The sequence below is a fragment of the Mobula birostris genome, chromosome 13 (assembly GCF_030028105.1).
Source record: "Mobula birostris isolate sMobBir1 chromosome 13, sMobBir1.hap1, whole genome shotgun sequence".
Lineage (NCBI taxonomy): Eukaryota > Metazoa > Chordata > Chondrichthyes > Myliobatiformes > Myliobatidae > Mobula > Mobula birostris.
In genome coordinates this window covers 22,494,266-22,515,812 of record NC_092382.1, presented here as the reverse complement: position 1 = coordinate 22,515,812, position 21,547 = coordinate 22,494,266, and the positions used below count along the sequence as shown (strand labels likewise).

Genomic DNA, 21,547 nt, shown 5'->3' with positions numbered 1-21,547 from the left:
ACAACCCAACTGTCTTTGTAATTACTGAAAATGACACGAAATGTTGAAAAGAGCAGCGGAGAAGGAATTTAACCCCCTTAGTCCAGAGTCCTGAGGAATGTCAAAGCTACAGTGAGCTCATCATCTGATTCAAACTGGAGAAAATCATGCAGGGAATTCGTACAGGTGTATAAAATCATGAGAGGCATTGGTCGTGGAATAGCCAGTTGCTTTTTCCCTGGACTGAAATGGCGAACACTCGGGGGCAGAGCGTTAAGGTGTTTGAAAGTATTTGCAAGACAGAAGTCAGAGCGGTGGGCGTATGGAATGCACTGCCGGTGATGGTGGTGGAGGCGGATGCAATTGAGTCTTTAAAGAGAATAGATAGGTACGTGGAGCTTAGAAAAATAGAGGGCTATGTGCGACGGTAATTCTAGGCTCTTTCGAGAGTAGGTTACATGGTCGGCACAACACTGTGGGCCGAACAGCCTGTACTGTGCTATTGATTTCTATGATTCTATGAAATTCAAGGGAAGTCTGCTATCCCACGGAGTGGTGACTAGCTGCAACCTGTCATCACAGGGAGAGTGAGAGGGGAACGGCAGGGATGGATTTTAAAATACTGATATGGAACAGAAACATGGGCAGGGACCAGATGGGCCGAGTGGCCTCTCTCGAATACATTGTGAGTGTGGTAGAGACAGTAAGTACCTGAGACACGGGATTTGATACAGAACCGATTTATCTTTCACAGATCCACAACATTAAACATCAGTCTACTTTCAGGCTAATTATCAGCAGAACGAACTCCTCCAATGCTCAGTGACCAGGGTTCAGTCCTGGGTGCGATGAGCAGCCGCAAGAACTGCAGATTCTGACAGTAACAGTCCCTCATGAACCTGCAGCTGCCTTCAGTCACCGTGATGGTTAAACATTTAACACGGAGCTAATTTGAACTTCCTCCCTGATGTGAAGTTTCTGGTGTTGCAGCAGCTGTGAAGATTGAGTAAAACTCTTTGCTCACTCTCGACAGAAATGTGGCCTCTATTTATTGTGAACTCACTAGAGACAGTAAGTACCTGTTGTGGCTGTGATTCCCATACACAAATCCTTTGACTTTTCTACACTGCTAAAAGTTTACAAAGCACGTCAGTGGGTGAAGGACATTTCAACTGAGATAATTTTAGTCTCCATGGTGCCTTCTGGTAAAACACTGTCACAACTCAAAACAATTTGGAGGAACAAGATTTCATCTTCTAACTAGCTACAGTTCCGGCATCAGGCACAATAAGAAACGTTCTGCTTCCCTCTCGGTATCAAAATGGATCATTCCTCCCCTTCCTCAGTCTGTGACTTGGCTCAGTTTGTCTGTCTCTTTTGCATTCTGAGCATGTGCCACACACCTACTAAGATCACATTTTATTTACACGGCTGTGACTGGAGACTTTCTGATTATTATGTCCCTCCTGGCATTTGACGGTGGTAAACTAGGAGCCAGCAATGGTATTGACCCTCAGGAGTACCTGATTAGGTTTTCTCTTTGGAGACCGATAAACTGCCGGTTGTGTGTGGTCGGATGAGTGGGTCGTTTTCAGACTGGAAGGAGGTATCGTTTGGAGTACCCCAGAAATCAGTCCCTGACCACAGTTCTTCACAGTTTAATGGCCTGGCGGAGGCAGCGAGACGTGAGATGTCCCAGTCTGCTGGTGACGCAGAAAGAGCGGAGTTGGGGGAGGGGAGGCTATTCACATACAATTTCGTAGCTTTGCAATCTGTACACAGTGCACTGTGGGGCTGCAGTGGCGGGTTCCATTGCTGGGATCAGTGCACAGTCACTGTGGGCTATGAGGATTTTGTGAATAAAGTGCCGTTCTTCTGTTTAGTATCTCAAGCCGCAGAGCAAGCCCATCGTTGGTATACTTAAGTTGTATTTATGGCGTTGTGATAACTAGATGATAGCCCTCCACGACCTCTCTGTCCTTTCCTTTCAATATTCGACTTCACTCGTAAATCTGTCATCCGATGCATTGACATAGAACTCGCTAATACAAAAGTAAAATTTTTTCACCAACAACCCTATGGCTTCTAAGCAAACAACGTTACTTTATTTGCTAATTATATTTTGTGATAATTAGTGAGTGCAACCGTGTCATATTATTAAATTAAGTATTATATGTTTTATTGTACCAGTTACACACTGAAATGCAGTGATAGGCTATAATCTTGTTAATGTCTTAACTATCACTACATTTCTGTGGAGCTCTGGAATTCATAAATTTCTTTCATCTTGGTTTAGTGCTTGACATTGTAAGAAGCCCTATTCATATATATATTCACAGATTCACAGGTGAAGTGTCGCCTCACCTGGAAAGATGTTTGGACAACGGAGAGAGTTCGGCCGTCCGGCCCTTTCACTGTGACACCCCGAACTCCACATCAAATCCGTCCAAACCAATCTGGGTGAACTTTAATGACCAATAAATATAATTCCTCTCAGTGATCAGCTGTCTGAGTGATTCCCTGACTCTGAGAGGAAGGGGTGTCTATGGTCCACATTGTTGGGGTGTTGAGTTTACCAGGAGACAGAGACCGCAGGGACGAGAGGTTTTCTGTTGACTAATACACTGTGTGTGGACCCCGCTGGCAATTCTGGTGTTGTGACCCGAATCGAGACAAACACCAGGCTGCCCACTCCACCAACAACACGGCACAGCCGGACACATAACAGGGGACTTTACATCTCACAACACTGGATTCAGTGATGAAACCCGTGATTAATGTTGTTGTCCCACCGAAATCATCAGAACCGTCCATTCAGGTGTTTTTAAATACGAGCGCTCCCCCACAGGTGACGTCACACAGGCGCACCCACGCGCCTGACGTCACACATGGGTCCCCCACAGCGGGATCTGTCAGCACGTGCGCGGTGTCTTACGTCCCCGCGCGCTGGTGAGCTCGAGCTTTATCGGTTTAACGGCTGGGCTACTAATCACGTGACCATCCCCTCCCCCATCGTTGTCAACAGAGGAGTCTGGAGCTCCACCATTCCCATTGGTGCGAAACGATGTCAATCACTGGTTACAACCAATAGTGGAGGCGGACCAGCCGAGAGGGCGTTACCCCCGATGACACCGTCTCCCGAACTTTCCGTCACGGCGGGACAACCGTCAAAGTAAATGTCCGCTTTCTGATTTATTTCCATTTCCCTCCGAGGGAAGTTGGGGCGTTTGTGAAGCGTCTCCTGCGGCCGGAGTCTGATGTGTCGCTGAGAGGTAGGAGGAGACCGCTCGGCCCGTCGGTTTGATGCCGGTTCCCCGGGGAGGGAGAGGATGAAGACGGGGAGAGAGGGGGCGGACAGGATGTTTGTCCCGGTGGGGACAGGAGGGGCTCATCTGTGGAAATGTCTGAGCCCACGGTGGTGGCGATTCACCACATTGGGGGGCAAACACCGGCAGACTGTTGCCCTGCAAGCGGGGCCAATGGTCCGGGCAAAGTGACAATTATTTGTGTTTTGTTGAGACTGTACCGGGAATATGGTGTAAAATCCCGCTCCCCACACTAACACGGGTCACACAGACCAAAGAACAAACTGCCGGAGGAACTCAGTGGGTCGGGCAGCATCTGTGGAGGGAAATGGACCGTCAACATTTCGGGCCGAGACCCTCCCTCTGGACTGAGAGTGGACGGGAAATAGTCCGAGAAAAGAGGTGAGGGGTGGGGATGGGGCAAGAGCTGGGGAGTGAGAGGTGGATCCAGGTGAGGGGGAGGTGGGAAGGTGGAAATAGTGACGGGGGTGGGAGGTGAGTGGTTGGGGCAACACGGGGCTGCAGAAGATGGAAATTAATTCCATAGAGGATTAACAAAGAGGTTAGAGAGTATTTGTTATAGAGAGTGCAATGAAGATTCACCAGACTGATCCCCGGAGTGGTGGGGTCATCATATGAAGAAAGATCAAATGTGATAACCCTTTCATTTAGAGAATCGAGGACTGAGAGGTGAACACATTGAAATGCACAACATCATTACCGGCTGAACCAGGGATCCCAGTCTCTGAAAAAGGGGGTGGACTGTCTGGGACTGAGATGAGGGGAAATGTCTCCACTCCGAGGGTGGTGAATGTCTGTAAATCCCCACCACAGAGGGCGGTGAAGACTCGGTGATCGTCTTCACATAAAACAGAGGCCGGCAGATGTGTGCAGACCAGAGGGATCGAGGAAATGAGGATCGTGCAGAAACGTGGCTGAGATGGGAGAGCAGCCGTCATCTTGTTGATGGTTAGAGGGGCTGAATGGCCACCTCCTGCTGTTTCTCACTTGATGTTTCAGTGTTCCTGTCCAGTGAGGCTGGAGGAATGTGAATAGTAATTAGTGTTCATACACATGGAGGGGTTTAAATGAAACCTGCACATTTCCTGTTTGGGTCTGAATTGAGTGATTAGATCAGACCGGACGCAGCTTTGTCATTGTGCCGACTCCAGATACAAAGCCAATGAAACGCAGTTGGCATCTGGACTGGGGGGGGGAGGGGGGTCGGGACCGTCACGTGACGGCTCTGCCCATTTACCTGGCCGGAAACACGTCACCTGCCAATCAAGGTTTGACCCCGCCTCGCCCATCAATGCACACCTCACCATTGGCCTCGTTAATTAGCCTTGTACTTGGCCTCGGGTAATTGGCCTTTGTAATCAGTTTAACCCTGCTGGCACCGAGCCATTGGCTTCCCTGTGAATCACCTGGGCTGGAGCTTCCAGACCTATAAAGCAGCCCACGTGTGCATGACCCTTTCTCTTTTGTGCTACCTCCGAGGGACCACCGTGCTGTCCGTGAGTTGTGCTTTGAATAGGGTTGGGAGTGTGGATATTGTCCCTAAGCAGAAGAGCCGCGCCTGCACAAAGTCAAGGGTGGTTGTATACTTTGTCCCCACGCGATTTAATGTGATTTATTGCTGATCCGACTACTGTAAGTTGTGCGCGTGTTGCTTCCGTTGCCATTTTCCCCCGTTTGCCTTCTGTAAATAAAATCCTTCACTACCCAGACTGTGAGCCCAGAGCCCTTGACTTTGAGACCTGCAGAATCTGTTTCCTCTTTGGCGCTGCGTGGGGAAAGTGTTCTGGAACAGGGGCAAAATGGCCAGTACAGGCACCGAGCGTAGGATTCCCGGCTGGACCGACGAGAGAGGGATTTGAGGCCTGGCGGACCACGGTAAACCGGTGGACTGGCCCGAGCAGTTGGACCCACGTTGCGAGCACCTGGCCGCGGGGCTGCTCCGGCTGTGGGATGAGGGGGGCCCCAACATGAGCCTCTCTGATCAAGAGGCGAGCGCCCCGGGGAGCCTGTCTGATCAACTACGCCCCACGGGCGCCGCAGCCGAAGATCCGGGTAGGCTCTACCCTGTGGGATCGGGTGGTGACCGCTGTGAGGGTCCGATACCCCACCCTCCTGGAGTGGGATCTACACCGGCGCCCGCAATGGGGTACGGTCAGTCAGGGCACCCGGGTTGTTAGAGAGTGGGCGCTGGTCAACGGCATCTACCAGGGAGCCTGCGACCGTAATTTTTTATAAAACACCCGGGTGACCGGTACCCTCACAGGATACCTGGTCAGCACCGCGCACCCCGATATAGTCAGTGATCCTGCCCCTCATGACACCAGCTAACGGGAGGACCGTGCGGGATGGTATCACCCTCCTTGAATAGATGCAGTGGGGGCAGAGGCAAGGGCTGGAGACAAGCCCTCCCCGTTTTACGCGCAGGCAGCTGTACATGGACATGGATCCCCAACCCTGACCTCTGCACCCTGTGGAAGGAGCTTTGTGGCGGTGGGGTGGTGGGCAACTGGGCGATTGCACTCATTCTCGTTATTTATCATCGCTGTGTGTATATTATGTTGTCTGCCAAATTTTTATGAGCACGTCTGTCTTTCTTCAGTTCTGTATAGTCAGATATAGCGTTCACCTTATAAATAGAGTAAGATGTATTCCTTTCCTTTTCACTGCGGGAACGCCTGGCGAGTGGCGAGGCTGCCGAGGGGTGGACTGTGCTGACTGTCACGTGACAGCACTGCCCACGCCTGGTCAGAAGACACGCCCCCTGCCAATCAAGGATTGACCCCTCCTCGCCCATCACTGCACACCTAACCACCGGCCTTGTAATCAGCTTAACCCTGCCGGCACCGAGCCGTTAGCGTTCCTGTGAATTACCTGGGCCGGGCACTTCAGCCTTCCTGCATGAAAAGGGCTGGACGCTCTCTTTGCCATTTCCGACGGACCACTCTGCTTCATTCCAGGCTGAGAACCGTGGAACAGCGCTGGAGGAAATTGTTGGTAAGCTGTGCATTGAATAGGGTTGGTGATTGTCCCTGATAGCATTGAGCCGTGCCTGTACAGTGAAGGGGCTCGGGCATCGTATTGACTTTTCCCTTGGATGTGTGTGTGTGTACTTTATTCCCACGTTCGTTATTAATCGTCTGCGTGTGTTTTACTGCCGACCTGACTTTATCCACGACTGCTGTAAATTGTGTGCGTGCTGTTTCTGTTGCCATTTTCCCATGGTTGCCTTTGAGCTGCTGTGTCCCCTCATTAAAAACAAATGTAGCCTGCGAAAAGTACGGGGCAGAAACAGGAAGCATGGAGACAACCGGATTCTATTTTTCAGTTGTTGTTCGTTTCCCCGAGGGGAGGTGCACCGTTCCCGGAGGCACTGCAATACCGGGTCGATGCGCGGAGTGGACGGAGCAAGCCCCTATTCCATCTCCCTGTTCCAAAAATCAATTTAATATATGGTCCCCAGATAAGGGACGTATCAGATATTAAACTGATAAGAACAGATTTTTTTTTTTTTTTTTTTTATATTTCAAAATATACTTTATTCAAAAATAAATATATACAGTAAACCATTCAATAACTTTTCATCCTTTACATACGTTTCCATTATACTCAGTAAAATACCCGTGTTTATAGCCACCCATGTGGCACTCCAGTAGTTCAGCTTTGCATCTCATTGTTGAGGGGTATACTCCTCGCCCACCGACCCCTCCCACTCCCACGGGTGGAGAAACCTATACTGTGGTCCTTCCCCACCGGGCCCTTGCGGTGGCTGCACCAAGTTTCAGTGCGTCCCTCAGCACGTACTCCTGCAGCCGAGAGTGTGCCAGTCGGCAGCATTCTCCCACTGACATCTCCATGTGCTGGTAGATCACCAAGTTTCGGGCTGACCAAAGAGCGTCTTTCACCGAGTTGATGATCTGCCAGCAGCACCGGATGTTGGTCTCCGTGTGCGTCCCCGGGAACAGCCCGTAGATCAGAGAGTCCTCTGTCACGCAGCTGCTGGGGATGAAACGTGACACTAGCCCGTCCATCCTCCTCCACACCCTCTTTGCGAACTGGCAGTGTGCAAAGAGGTGGGTCACAGACTCCTCCTCACTGCAGTCCTCCCGTGGGCAGTGGGGTGCGGAGATGACGTTCCGGGCGTACAGGAGGGCTCTGACTGGGAGGGCCCCTCTCACCGCCAGCCAGGCGAGGTCTTGGTGCCTGTTGGTGAGATCTGGCGATGAGGCATTTTGCCAGATGAACTGGACAGTCTGCTCAGGGAACCACCCCACTGTGTCCATCACGTCCTTCTCCTGCAGTGCCTGCAGGACACTTCGTGCCGACCACTGCCTGATGGCCTTGTGGTCAAAGGCGTTCTCCTGGAAGAACTTTGCTACGTGGGATAGGTATGCCGGCAACGACCAGCTGACTGGGGCGTTGCGCGGGAGTGGGGCCAGACCCATCCTTCGCAGCCAGGGCGACAAGTAGAACCTGGGCACATAGTGGTACTTGGTGCCCACATACCTGGGCTCTACACACAACCTGATGCAGCCACATACGAAGCTGGCCATCAGGGTGAGGGCGACATTGGGGACGTTCTTGCCCCCGTTGTCCAGGGACTTGTGCATGGCGGTCCGTCTCACCCGCTCCATCTTGGATCCCCAGACGAATCTGAAGACAGCCCGGGTGATTTCCGAGCTGTAGGAGCGGGGGACGGGCCAGACCTGCGCCAAGTACAGCAGCCCTGAGAGCACCTCACACTTGATGACCAGGTTCTTGCCCGTTATCGACAGGGAGCGCCCTCCCCACAGTCCCAGTTTCTGTTTCACCTTGGCAGTCCGCTCCTGCCAGTTCTTGTTGCACGCCTCAGCCCCTCCGAACCAGATCCCCAACACCTTCACGTGGTCAGACCTGATGGTGAAGGGGACGCTGGATCGGTCGGGCCAGTTGCCAAAGAGCATGGCTTCGCTCTTCGTGCGGTTGACCCTGGCCCCCGACGCTAGCTCGAACTGTTCGCAGGTGCCAATCAACCTGCGAACTGACCTCGGATCAGAGCAGAAGACGGTGACGTCGTCCATGTACAGGGAGGTTTTCACTTGGGTCCCTCCACTGCCTGGCAGCGTCACCCCTCTTATGCCCTCATCCCTCCTGATGGCTTCCACAAAGGGTTCTATGCAACAGACAAACAAGACAGGGGAGAGGGGGCAGCCCTGCCTGACTCCAGACCTGATGGGGAAGCTGTCTGTTTCCCACCCGTTGACCTGGACTGCACTACGGATGTCTGTGTAGAGCAGTCTGATCCAATTCCGGATTCCCTCCCCAAATCCCATTTTGGAGAGCACGTCCGCCATGTACGTGTGCGATATCCTGTCGAAGGCTTTCTCCTGGTCCAAGCTGACCAGGCAGGCGTCCACCCCCCTGTCCTGCACGTAGGCGATGGTGTCCCTCAGCAGCGCGAGGCTGTCTGAGATCTTCCTGCCCGGTACAGCACAGGTTTGGTCCGGGTGGATCACCTGTCCCAGAGCAGACTTGACCCTGTGGGCGATAGCCTTGGACAGGATCTTGTAGTCCACATTCAGGAGAGAGATGGGTCTCCAATTCCTAATGTCCTCCCTTTCCCCCTTCTGCTTGTAGATGAGGGTGATGATGCCCTTCCTCATGGACTCAGACATACTGCCGGCCAGAAGCATAGCGTTGTACACTTCCAGCAGGTCTGGGCCCATCCAGTTCCACAGAGCCGAGTACAACTCGGCCGGTAAGCCGTCGCTTCCGGGAGTCTTACCCGACCCGAAGGAACGGATGGAGCCTGTCAGCTCGTCCAGGGTCAGTGGCTGATCCAGACTCTCCCGCTTGCCGTCGTCTAAGACCTGCGTGATAGACGACAGGAAGTTGCGGGAGGCTGTGGATTCTGTGGCCTTTTCCTCGTACAGACCGGCATAGAAGGACTTGCAGGTCCTCAGTATGTCGGTCTGCGAGGACGCGACTGAGCCGTCCTCTTCCTTAAGGTTGTGGATCACAGAGCTCCCCCTGTGCACCTTTTGGAAGAAGAAGCGTGAGCACGTCTCGTCCTGCTCCACGGTTTGGACCCTTGATCGGAAGATGATCTTGGAGGATTCAGCGGCGAGGTGCTGGGCTTGCCGGCCCTTCACCTCTCGCAGTTCCTCCCTGACATCCACCCCCTTTGACTGCAGAAGGAGAAGTTGCTGCAACTCTGTCTGGAGTTTACGCAGTTCCCTCTGCTCCTGCCTTGCCTTCTGAATACCCTTGCGGATGAAGAACCTCTTAATGTTCTCCTTGGTGGCTTCCCACCAGTGAACCGGGGAATCAAAGAAGGCTTTCAAGGTTCTCCAACCTGTGTACTCCATCTCTAGTTCCTCGATGTTCTCTGGGGTCAGCAGCTTTACGTTCAGCTTCCACGTCCCCCTGCCTGCCTTCTGGTCCTCCCATAAGTGACAGGTGGCTCTCAGAAGGCAGTGGTCAGAGAAGAAGACCGGCGTGACGTCGGTGGACCTGACCGTGAGGGACTCAGACAGGAAGAGGAAGTCAATCCGGGAGCGGGCTGAGCCGTCCGATCGTGTCCAGGTGGCTTGCGGCTGTGCTCCACCTGTGGGGGTGCCAAAGGCGTCGCGCAGCTTGGCTGTCTTCACCATTTCCCTCAGGAGTCTAGAGGTACTGTCTAGCCTGCCGTCGGCACTGCCGGGTCCTCCAGCCGCATCAATGGTGCAATTGAAGTCTCCGGCCAGAACGACCGGCTGGGTCGTCACCAGCAGCTGTGGGAGCTGCTCGAAGACGGCCAGCCGCTCGCTCCGCACGGGGGAGGCGTACATGTTGATCAGCCGGAGCGGAGTGCCCCGGTATTTGACGTCTGCTACCAGGAGGCGCCCCGCAACCACCTCTTTAACTTGGGTGATTGAGAAGTTGCCTCCCCGCAGCAGAATCCCCAGGCCGGAAGCGCGACAATCGTTGCCCCCCGACCACACTGACAAACCTTTTTTCCACCACCGTGACCACCTCCGGTAGTTACGGAGATGTGGTAGTCCACACTCCTGGAGGAAGGTCACATCGGCCTTTACAGTGTCCAGGTACTGGAGCGTGCTGACGCATCGCCCAGTACTCTTCAAACTTCGCACATTCAAGCACGCCAATTTAAGGTCTGCCATCGTTAAGTCTTTTATTTTGGCTGCTCTCCGTCCTCACTCTTGCCATCCTGAGCCTTCATCCCCACCGCCTTTGTGAAGTTTTCCACCTCCTGTGGGCTCAGGTACTGCTGGTAGTACTCCTCCGTGTGTGGCCGTTCTGGTTCTGGGTCTGGGCCCGGGGGGTTGCTGACTTCCTGGGCTGCTTCCCCTTCCGGCTGCTGGGTGCCAGCCGTGGCTCTGCTCCCGGATTCCCGGAGCTCTGTGCGTCTGCTGCTCTCCGCCTCCTGTACTTGGGGGGTGGCCAGCAGACTTTCTCCCCTCCTCTCCACCTGTTCTGCCAGCCGCTTCTTCCGCCGGGGCTGCTGGCCTCCCCCAACTCCTTCCTCCTCTGAAGAGGACAGGGTACCAGGGGCTGCGTGGTTCCCTGCCCTTTTCTGGCGTTGCTCCGCCTTCTGTCGCTTGGCCGCCGCCTTTTGGGTCTTTTTTCGTTTCACGACCTTCCATTCGGTTTCCGCCTCCGCTCTCCCCTCCTCCATGGACTCCTGCTCGTCGTTTGCCTGGTCCTGGAGGGTCTGCAGTGGGGTGGCAGGTCTTGGGGTGCTTGCACCTTCCTCCCTGGTCTCGTCCTCCGTCCTGTCGGGTGCCTCATCTGCAGCGCTGGCGGGTACGTCCGCATCAGCCTGGGCCCTTTCAGGGCCAGCACCTCCCCTGGTCGCCTGTGCGTAGGTGCCCCCACGCTTCGGGCAGGCTCTGTACAGGTGGCCGGCCTGTCCGCAGAGGTTGCAGGCCTTGGCCTGCGTGCAGTCTTTGGTCAGGTGGCCTTCCATTTTACAGTTCTTGCACATCACCACCCTGCACTGGGCTGCGATGTGCCCTTCCTTGCCGCAGTTTCGGCACACCCTGGGTTGTCCCGCGTACACCATGTACCCTCGGTTCCCTCCGATGGCAAAGACGGAGGGGGGGTGGATGATGCCGCCGTTGGAATCCAACCTCAGCTTCACCTTCACCTGCCGTTTGCTGGTCCAGATTCCCAGCCCGTCCTTCACGTCTGCTGGTGTTCCTACGCTCTCCACATACCGAGCGAGGAACGTAAGGACATCTACCACTGGCACGTGCGGGTTGAACATGTGCACCGTGATTGTCCTTTCCTGTTGCGTAGCCGTTGCAAAGAGGGGCTGTGCTTTCAGCAGCGACAGCGGCGCCTCTGTCCCCTTCAGCTGAAGCTGCTGGTACAGCTTCTGCCACCCTGCAGCCTGCCGGAAAGTGACATCGAAGAAGCCTGCGAAGTCCTGGACGCAGTAGATGTCATCGGGCGTAAATCCGCAGCAATCCAGCAAGACCTTCCGGATGAAGGTCTCTCGGGTGAAGCCGGTGCCCCCGTTCCGGTCTCGCACTGTCAGCCTGACAGTGTTCTTGATACCCTGGCCTCGAGCTGATGTACTGCTCGCTGCTGCCATCTTCTAACTCACTGCTGTCGTCGCTGGTATGGGGTGTTAGATTGGAGGCCAATCAGCATTAGGATCCACCCCTGCGTCAGCGCGAACTCTCCTCCTCCGCCTTCTGGTCTGATAAGAACAGATACTACACTTGATCTTAGCCAAAAGGCCGAGAAGCGATACCACAAATGTCCGGACCCTTTCGGATCTTGCTAGTCTTCCCTCTATTAAGTTGGACCGACTGTCTACAGGACACCGATTTATCCTACGTCTCTTCAACTTTTGAAGTAGGTTTGGTGTAATTTCGCTCAGTCTTTGACATAAGTTGTATTTTTCTCCCTTGTCGCGAAATCTCTTTCGGAATACAGCTGATCATGTAAAATAGCGGATATTCCGCCAACCAAATGAGAGAGGCGGCCCTGGTTTGTATGCAAACTCCTCCTCCTCAGCTGTTCTGCCCGCCCTCTAGCGTCTGATGTCATTACAAGCGTGATGACGTTTACGGAAGGCGTTGCAGCGAGAGAAGCGAAGTTTGGCGAGCCTGGCGGGGCAGGTGATTGGGGAGGGGTCCTCTGGAAACGGGAGGAGGGTGGCTAGGAACATCGGGTGGAAGCGATGGCTGGGGATTGCGAAGAAGGAGAGGGTTGTAAATGGGGTAAGTGAGGTCGTTTGATGGGGGACGATGGGTAGTTGAGTTGGTCGGGGAGAGGGACGGGATAGAGTCGGATGAAAGGGAGGGGGTAGGGTTGCAACTCGGACAATATTTAAGTGTGAGCTGGCATGTGGCAAATAACGGCATTGCAGTCAATGGATTATTTCCACAGAAAATAATCTAACCGTCCGGCTGGACTTCATTGGTAAAGAAAGCTTGTTGACCAGAACTGGTTCCATTAACAAATCGGCGATAATCGGGAGAATGTGGGTATACTACTTTCCTGACATCCGAAGGCCTTTCTGCCGTATCCCACCAGCCAAATACCGGAAGTAATTATGAACATTCCGTATTTGCCTAAGTTTGTCCAGCTCCATCCAGCATTTAACAACATTCTCCAACCTATGGCTTGTATCACTTACTACGTCTCCAAGGAGGAAAAAAAAAGGTGGAAATCTGGGGAAAAGAGGCATAAAATGCCAAAAAGGATTTGGTGGTAATGCAGCATTCTGTAAAGAAGCAGTTAATGATTCAGATGTGATTCTTAATCATGGCAGTGATCTTTCATCAGTTCTAAGAGCCATTAACCTGACACATTTGCTCTATTTCTCTGCAAAATGCTGACTGAAGTGGCAAGTATTCCCAGCACCTATTTTATTTCAAAAGATTGCCATTCCGTCGTTATATTATTCTCCCAGTTCCTTTCGTCCATCCCTGGGGAGCAATTTTTTTTTTTGCAGGACCAGCCACAGATTAGCGTTTCAATAACCCTATGCAGTGAACTCTATTCGTTCAACACTATTGGTGTGATAGAAGAATACTAAGTTGTAGATTACAGAATGTTAAATAACCAGCACTGTAACATTCTGACTTCTTTGCCTTTCTCCCGCTGTGGTTTGGGAACTTTAAAGCTTGGCTGTTTGCAAGGCTGAAGTTTCTCAAATTTATTTTAATCATTTTCTTTTAAATGGTAGTGTAGCTGTGATTGAACAGGGAGATTGCTCTTCAGTGCCAGGGCACATCTCCTGGGCAGAATGTACTAGCCACAGGTCTTTATGATGCATGTTCTACGGGTCTATGGTGGCCAGTGCTATCATGTTTGCTGTTGTGTTCTGAGGCAGCAGGCTGAGGGTAGCAGACACCGACAGAATCAACAACCCCAGCATCTGCAGATTATTTTGTGTGAACAGAATCAACAAACTCATTCGTAAGGCCAGTGATGTTGTGGGGATGGAACTGGACTCTCTGACGGTGGTGTCTGAAGAGAGGATGCTGTCCAAGTTGCATGCTATCTTGGACAATGTCTCCCATCCACTACATGATGTACTGGTTGGGCACAGGAGTACATTCAGCCAGAGACTCATTCCACCGAGATGCAGTACAGAGCGTCATTCCTGCCTGTGGCCATCAAACTTTACAACTCCTCCCCTGGAGGGTCAGACACCCTGAACCAATAGGCTGGTCCTGGACATATTTCCTTGCATAATTTACATATTACTATTTAACTATTTATGGTTTTATTATTATTTATGGTGCAACTGTAATGAAAACCAATTTCCCCCAGGATCAATAAAGTATGACTATGATTTTGGGTTACAGAGTTACCCTGGGACCAGCCTGCTGTGAGTTGCCAAGAGTACTGCGATTGGGATGCAAAGAAACTACCTGACACCATGGAAGAAGATTGAACCTTTCTCATTGAGTAAGGAAATGATTTGTAATCTGCCCTTTGGCTAGTGCCGCATTGAGTATAGTGAAGTAATTTGGTGTTGTTTTAAAATTTTGGGCTGTTTTTGGAGCGTTCAAAGGTAGACAGGTAAAACTTTCTCCACCACATTGATGACGTCATTGATGCTGTTTCCAGCTCCCGTGTGGAGCTCGTCAGACTTAGTCTGGAGTGAGCCCTGACGAAGGGTCTCGGTCTGAAACGTCGACTGTACCTCTTCCTAGAGATGCTGCCTGGCCTGCTGCGTTCACCAGCAACTTTTATGTGTGTTGCTTAAAATTCCAGCATCTGCAGATTTCCTCATGTTGTCGTCAGATTTGTCAACTTTCCCACCAACATACACCCCCTCTCTCAAATTTGCTTGGTCCATTTTCATGATCTCACTCCCCTTTCCTGATCTGTCTGTCTCTCTGTCTCCAGAAACGGATTACCTTCTGGCCTCTTTAACAAACCTACTGACTCCCACAGTTACCTTGTCCACAACAGTTACTTTCTGACATTAAATGGACCTATGGAAACTCTGCTCACACTGTCACTTTCAAGGATACTATTCCCTTCTCTCAGTTTCTTTGTCTCTGCTGCATCTGATTTTATGAGGAGGTTTTTCATGCTAGGACATCCAAGAAATCTTTTTTCAATCAATAAAGGGGTTTCCTGCCCACTGCAATCAATACAGAACTCACCCGTAACTCCTCCATTTCCTGCACGTCTGCCCTCTCCCCATGTCCCCTCCACGACATAATAACGATAGGATTACCTTTTCTGCATCTGCCATTCACTGAAGCTCTGCATTCAACATATTCTCTGCAATTTCCACTATCTCCACCAGGATCTCACCACCAGGCACATCTTCCTCTCCACGTCCGTCTCCATTTATCACAGGGATCACTCTCGCTGTGACTCTCGTCTGCCAAACACCCTGCAACCACAATAAGTGTTACATCTATCCCTACACCTCTTTCATAATCACTCTTCCTCCCAGTGTAGCCTCCTCTACATCAGTGAGACCCAACTCAGTTTGGAGATCACTAACTGATGCACAAACACGAGGAATTCTGCAGATGCTGGAAATTCAAGCAACACACATCAAAGTTGCTGGTGAACGCAGCAGCCCAGGCAGCATCTCCAGGAAGAGGTACAGTCGACGTTTCAGGCCGAGACCCCTCGTCAGGACTAACTGAAGGAAGGGTCTCGGCCTGAAACGTCGACTGTACCTCTCCCTAGAGATGCTGCCTGGCCGACTAATTGATACATCTTCACTCTTTCTGCTACAAGTAGGACTAGAGGAGGAGTACACAGGTTGGAAAACCTTGAAAACCTTTGATTCCCCAGTTCTCTGGTGGGAAGCCACCAAGGAGAACATCAAGAAGTTCTTCATACGCAAGGGTATCCAGAAAGCAAGCCAGGAGCAGAGGGAACTGGTCGAGGCAGGTTTGAGGTTGTCATTTAAAGTTAAATTGGACAGGAAAGGAATGGAAGGTTATGGGCTGAGTGCAGGTCGGTGGGACTAGGTGAGAGTAAGAGTTCAGCGTGGACTAGAAGGGCCAAGATGGCCTCTTTCCGTGCTGTAATTGTTATATGGTTATATGGAACTGCGTAAACTCCAGACAGAGTTGCAGTAACTCCTCCTTCTGCAGTCGAAGGGGGTGGATGTCAGGGAGGAACTGCGAGAGGTGAAGAGCCCGAAAGCCCAGCACCTTGCCGCTGAATCCTCCAAGATCATCTACTGATCAAGGGTCCAAACCGTGGAGCAGGACGAGACGTGCTCAGGCTTCTTCCAGAAGGTGCACAAGGGGAGCTCTGTGATCCTCAACCTTAAGGAAGAGGACGGCTCAGTCGTGTCCTCGTAGAATGACATACTGAGGATCTGCAGGTCCTTCTATGCCGGTCTGTACGATGAAAAGGCCACAGAATCCACAGCCTCCCGCAACTTCCTGTCAGCTATCACGCAGGTCTTAGGCGACGGCAAGCGGGAGAGTCTGGATCAGCCACTGACTCTGGTCGAGTTGACAGGCTCCATCCATTCCTTTGGGTCGGGTAAGACTCCCGGAGGCGACGGCTTACCGGCTAAGTTGTACTCGGCTCTGTGGAACTGGATGGGCCCAGACCTGCTGGAAGTGTACAACGCTATGCTTCTGGCCGGCAGTATATCAGAGTCCATGAGGAAGGGCACGATCACCCTCATCTACAAGCAGAAGGGGGAAAGGGAGGACATCAGGAATTGGAGACCCATCTCTCCTGAATGTGGACTACAAGATCCTGTTGAAGGCCATTGCCAACAGGGTCGAGTCTGCTCTGGGACAGGTGATCCACCCGGACCAAACCTGCGCTGTACCGGGCAGGAAGATCTCAGACAGCCTCACGCTGCTGAGGGACACCATCGCCGATGTGCAGGACGGGGGTGAACGCCTGCCTGGTCAGCTTGGACCAGGAGAAAGTCTTCGACAGGATATTGCACACGTACATGGCGGATGTGCTCTCCAAAATTGGTTTTGGGGAGGGAATCCGGAATCAGATCAGACTGCTCGACATAGACATCTGTAGTGCAGTCCAGGTCAATGGGTGGGAAACCTCTCTCCCCTGTCTTGTTTGCTGCATTGAACCCTTTGCCGAAGCCATCAGGAGGGATGAGGGCATAAGAGGGGTGATGCTGCCAGGCAGTGGAGGGACCCAAGTGAAAACCTCCCTGTACATGGACGACGTCACCCTCTTCTGCTCTGATCCGAGGTCAGTTTGCAGGTTGATTGGCATCTGCGAACAGTTTGAGCTAGTGTCGGAGGCCAGGGTCAACCGCACGAAGAGCGAAGCTATGCTATTCGGCAACTGGCCGGACCGATCCAATGTCCCCTTCGCCATCAGGTCTGACAACGTGAAGGTGTTGGGGATCTGGTTTGGAGGGGCTGAGGCGTGCAACAAGAACTGGCAGGAGCGGACTGCCAAGGTGAAACAGAGACTGGGACTGTGGGGAGGGCGCTCCCTGTCGATAACGGGCAAGAACCTGGTCATCAGGTGTGAGGTGCTCTCAGGGCTGCTGTACTTGGCGCAGGTGTGGCCCGTCCCCAGCTCCTGCAGCTCGGAAATCACCCGAGCTGTCTTCAGATTCGTCTGGGGATCCAAGGTGGAGCGGGTGAGACGGACCGTCATGCACAAGTCCCTGGACAACGGGGGCAAGAACGTCCCCAATGTCGCCCTCACCCTGATGGCCAGCTTCGTGTGTGGCTGCATCAGGTTGTGTGTAGAACCCAGGTATGTGGGCACCAAGTACCACTATGTGCCCAGGTTCTACCTGTCACCCGGGCTAGGAAGGATGGGTCTGGCCCCACTCCCGCGCAACGCCCCCGTCAGCTGGTCGTTGCTGCCATACCTGTCCTTCATAGAAAAGTTCTTCCAGGAGAACGCCTTTGACCACAGGGTCATCAGGCAGTGGTCGGCACGTAATGTCCTGCAGGCACTGCAGGAGAAGGACGAGATGGACACAGTGGGGTGGTTCCTTGAGCAGACCGTCCAGTTCATCTGGCAAAATGCCTCATCGCCAGACCTCACCAACAGTCACCAGGACCTTGCCTGGCTGGCGATGAGAGGGGCCCTCCCAGTCAGATCCCTCCTGTAGGCTTGGAACATCGTCTCCGCTCCCCACTGCTCACGGGAGGACTGCAATGAGGAGGAGTCTGTGACCCACCTCTACGCACACTGTCAGTTCGCAGAGAGGGTGTGGAGGATGACGGAAGGGACGGTGTCATGTTTCAACCCCAGCAGCTGCGTAACCGAGGACTCTCTGATCTACGGGCTGTTCCCGGGGACGCACACGGAGACCAACATCCGGTGCTGCTGTCAGATCATCAACTCGGTGAAGGACGCTCTTCGGTCGGCCCGAAAATTGATGATTTACCAGCACATGGAGATGTCCGTGGGAGAATGTGCTGCCGACTGGCACATTCTCAGCTGCAGGAGTACTTTATTGTTGCCAAACAATTGATACTAGAGCGTACAATCATCACAGCGATATTTGATTCTGCTCTTCGTGCTCCCTGGAGTACAAATCGATAGTAAATATTAAAAATTTAAATTATAAATCACGTGCTGGGGGATGCACTCAAACTTGGTGCAGCCACCGCAAAAGCCGGGTGGAGAAGGACCACAGTTTTCGGTTTGTCACCCGCGCGCGGGAGTGCGAGGAGTCGGGTGGCGAAGAGTATTCCTCTCCTCAGTGGTGTGGATAGATGAATCAACATCGTGCTACAGGAGTGGCTGGAAATGTGGAAAGGTATAGACTGTAATGGAACATCAGTAAAGGAATGAGAGTCAATGAATGATTTATTGTAAACATCTTTATTTTGAATAAGGACAGAGTAAACACATGATTTATTGTAAATAACTTTATTTATTGTATAAGGACTTAGGGTCAACAAATGTTTTTTTGCAAATAATTTTATTTTGTAATATTTCTGAATAAAGTATATTTTTCAAAAAAATCAGTTCTTATCAGTTTAAAATCTGATGCGTCCCTTATCTGGGACCATATATTACATTGATTTTTGGAACAGGAAGATGGAATAGGGGCTTCCTTCGTCCACTCCGTGCATCGACCCAGTATTGCAGTGCCCCTCGGAATGCTGCACCTCCCCTTGGGGAGATCAAACAACAAATAAAGAGTAGAATGCAGTTATCCGTACGCATTAACCACCTTAGGCTTTTTCCCTATTCCTTCGTTGTACTTTTACAGGTAGTGTTAATGGTAAGACTCCTGGCAGTGTGGAGCATCAGAGGGTTCTTGAGGTCCGAGTCCATAGGATGCTCAAAGCAGCTGTGCAGGTTGACTCCGTGGTTAAGAAGGTGTACGGTATATTGGCCTTCATCAATCGTGGCATTGAATTTAGGAGCCGAGAGGTAATGTTGCAGCTATATAGACACTGGTCAGACCCCACTTGGAGTACTGGCTCAGATCTGGTCGCTTCACTACAGGAAGGATATGGAAACCATGGGGAGGGTGCAGAGGAGATTTACAAGGATATTGCCTGGATTGGGGAGCATGCCTTATGAGAATAGGTTGAGTGAACTTGGCCTTTTCTCCTTGGAGCAACAGAGGATGAGAGGTGGCCTGATAGAGGTGTATAAGATTATGAGATGCTTTGATTGTGGGGGTGTGAGCTGGGTCTGTGCGGAGGAAGCTTGACTCTGTCTGGCCCCGGGTTTGTGTGCCAGGTCTGTAAAGAGGGAGCTTCAGCCCGTGTTGATTGCTTCTGTTCCCTTCTGTTTGCGACCTTGGTGGACGTGGGTCCGATATTATACAGTATATGAGCTTCCAATCTCCTTTATTGTTTTTGACTGTGAGAGCAAGAAAGCACGCAGGAAGGTGGGGATCAGGATAGTGCGAGTATCTGGCGTGAGAGGATGCGGTGGTCAGCCGGGATGGGGAGTGAACAGATCCTGGGGACCAGACACTATCAGACTGACATCCCTCAGCCTGAAGCTGAGACGCTGCCGTACCAGTGTGAGGAGCTCACACCATTATTGCAGTTCACCGGGTGCGGTGGGCAGCAGTAACCCCAGGGTACTGTTTCTCCTCTAGTGAGACTCGAGTCCGACACCAAGACAGGAAATTACAGTGGTTTATTGATTTCATCATGACAAATGTAAATTAAACAATGTGTGAGCTGCTCATGTGCAGGGATAAATAAGCTGCTCCCGACTCACTCAGAATCACACACAATTAACTGACCGGTGACAATGAGTGACAGATTGAATAATCAGTCCCGTTTCTCACCGTCACTCTGCATCGGGGAACCGATGATTATAAAATCACACTTCAGGGCCGTGTCCGAGATCGCTGCAGATCCAGGGTCACTGCCGAGGTATTTGTCAATTTAACATCATTATATCAGCCAGACTGCCGAATGCACCGTCCTCAGCAAAGGGAGCAAAAGGATTCTCTCCCGGGATAATCCCGCCCCGGGACACCAGTGTCCCAGACTGAGCCCCGGCCCCCGGGCTCTTCCTGTCTAATTCCCCGGGGTCTCGTGGGGGAGTCTCAAACCCGCACATCCACTAGAAGCTGTGCCACTGGACAGGAGGCGGAAATACATCACTGTGGGAATGCTCCGAACGACAGACAGCTTCAGGCTGGAGCCAGTTCCGTTAGAACGGTTGGGAATTAAACCTGGCGTGCAGCCATTAAAGGGGAGGGCAGGGAATTGGCCAAAATGTCCCCCATCAAAGAAGGTAGTAGGGATAGTTTGGGTAATTATAGACCAGTGAGCCTTACGTCTGTGGTGGGAAAGCTGTTGGAAAAGATTCTTAGAGATAGGATCTATAGGCATTTAGAGAATCATGGTCTGATCAGGGACATTCAGCATGGCTTTGTGAAGGGCAGATCGTGTCTAACAAGCCTGATAGAGTTATTTGAGGAGGTGACCAGGCATATAGATGAGGGTAGTGCAGTGGATGTGATCTATATGGATTTTAGTAAGACATTTGACAAGGATCCACACGGTAGGCTTATTCAGAAAGTTAGAAGGCATGGGATCCAGGGAAGTTTGGCCAGGTGGATTCAGAATTGGCTTGCCTGCAGAAGGCAGAGGGTGGTGGTAGAGGGAGGACATTCAGATTGGAGGATTGTGACTAGTGGTGTCCCACAAGGATCTGTTCTGGGACCTCTACTTTTTGTGATTTTTATTAACGACCTGGATGTGGGGGTAGAAGGGTGGGTTGGCAAGTTTGCAGACGACACAAAGGTTGGTGGTGTTGTAGATAGTGTAGAGGATTGTCAAAGATTGCAGAGAGACATTGATAGGATGCAGAAGTGGGCTGAGAAGTGGCAGATGGAGTTCAACCCGGAGAAGTGTGAGATGGTACAGTTTGGAAGGACAAACTCCAAAGCAGAGTACAAAGTAAATGGCAGGATACTTGGTAGTGTGGAGGAGCAGAGGGATCTCGGGGTGCATGTCCACAGATCCCTGAAAGTTGCCTCACAGGTGGATAGGGTAGTTAAGAAAGATTATGGGGTGTTAGCCTTCATAAGTCGAGGGATAGAGTTTAAGAATCGCTATGTAATGATGCAGCTCTATAAAACTCTGGTTAGGCCACACTTGGAGTACTGTGTCCAGTTCTGGTCACCTCACGAAAGGAAGGATGTGGAAGCATTGGAAAGGGTACAGAGGAGATTTACCAGGATGCTGCCTGGTTTAGAAAGTATGCATTATGATCAGAGATTAAGGGAGCTAGGGCTTTACTCTTTGGAGAGAAGGAGGATGAGAGGAGACATGATAGAGGTGTAGAGGATAATAGGAATAGATAGAGTGGATAGACAGCGC

The 21,547-nt window shown here is 51.8% G+C and overlaps 1 protein-coding gene, 1 non-coding gene and 2 pseudogenes across 2 annotated transcripts in view; 1 reads left to right on the top strand and 3 right to left on the bottom strand.

The window, feature by feature from the left end:
• LOC140208507 (uncharacterized) overlaps window positions 1–21,547 on the bottom strand; it is a 108,995-nt gene that overhangs the window by 29,115 nt on the left and 58,333 nt on the right. The gene's annotated exons all lie outside the window — the stretch shown is intronic.
• On the bottom strand, window positions 6,651–6,858 carry LOC140208868 (U2 spliceosomal RNA; annotated as a pseudogene).
• LOC140208790 (U2 spliceosomal RNA) lies at window positions 11,909–12,040 on the bottom strand (annotated as a pseudogene).
• LOC140208773 (U2 spliceosomal RNA) lies at window positions 18,679–18,861 on the top strand. The gene has a single exon (XR_011888928.1). It is a non-coding gene; the product is annotated as a U2 spliceosomal RNA (small nuclear RNA).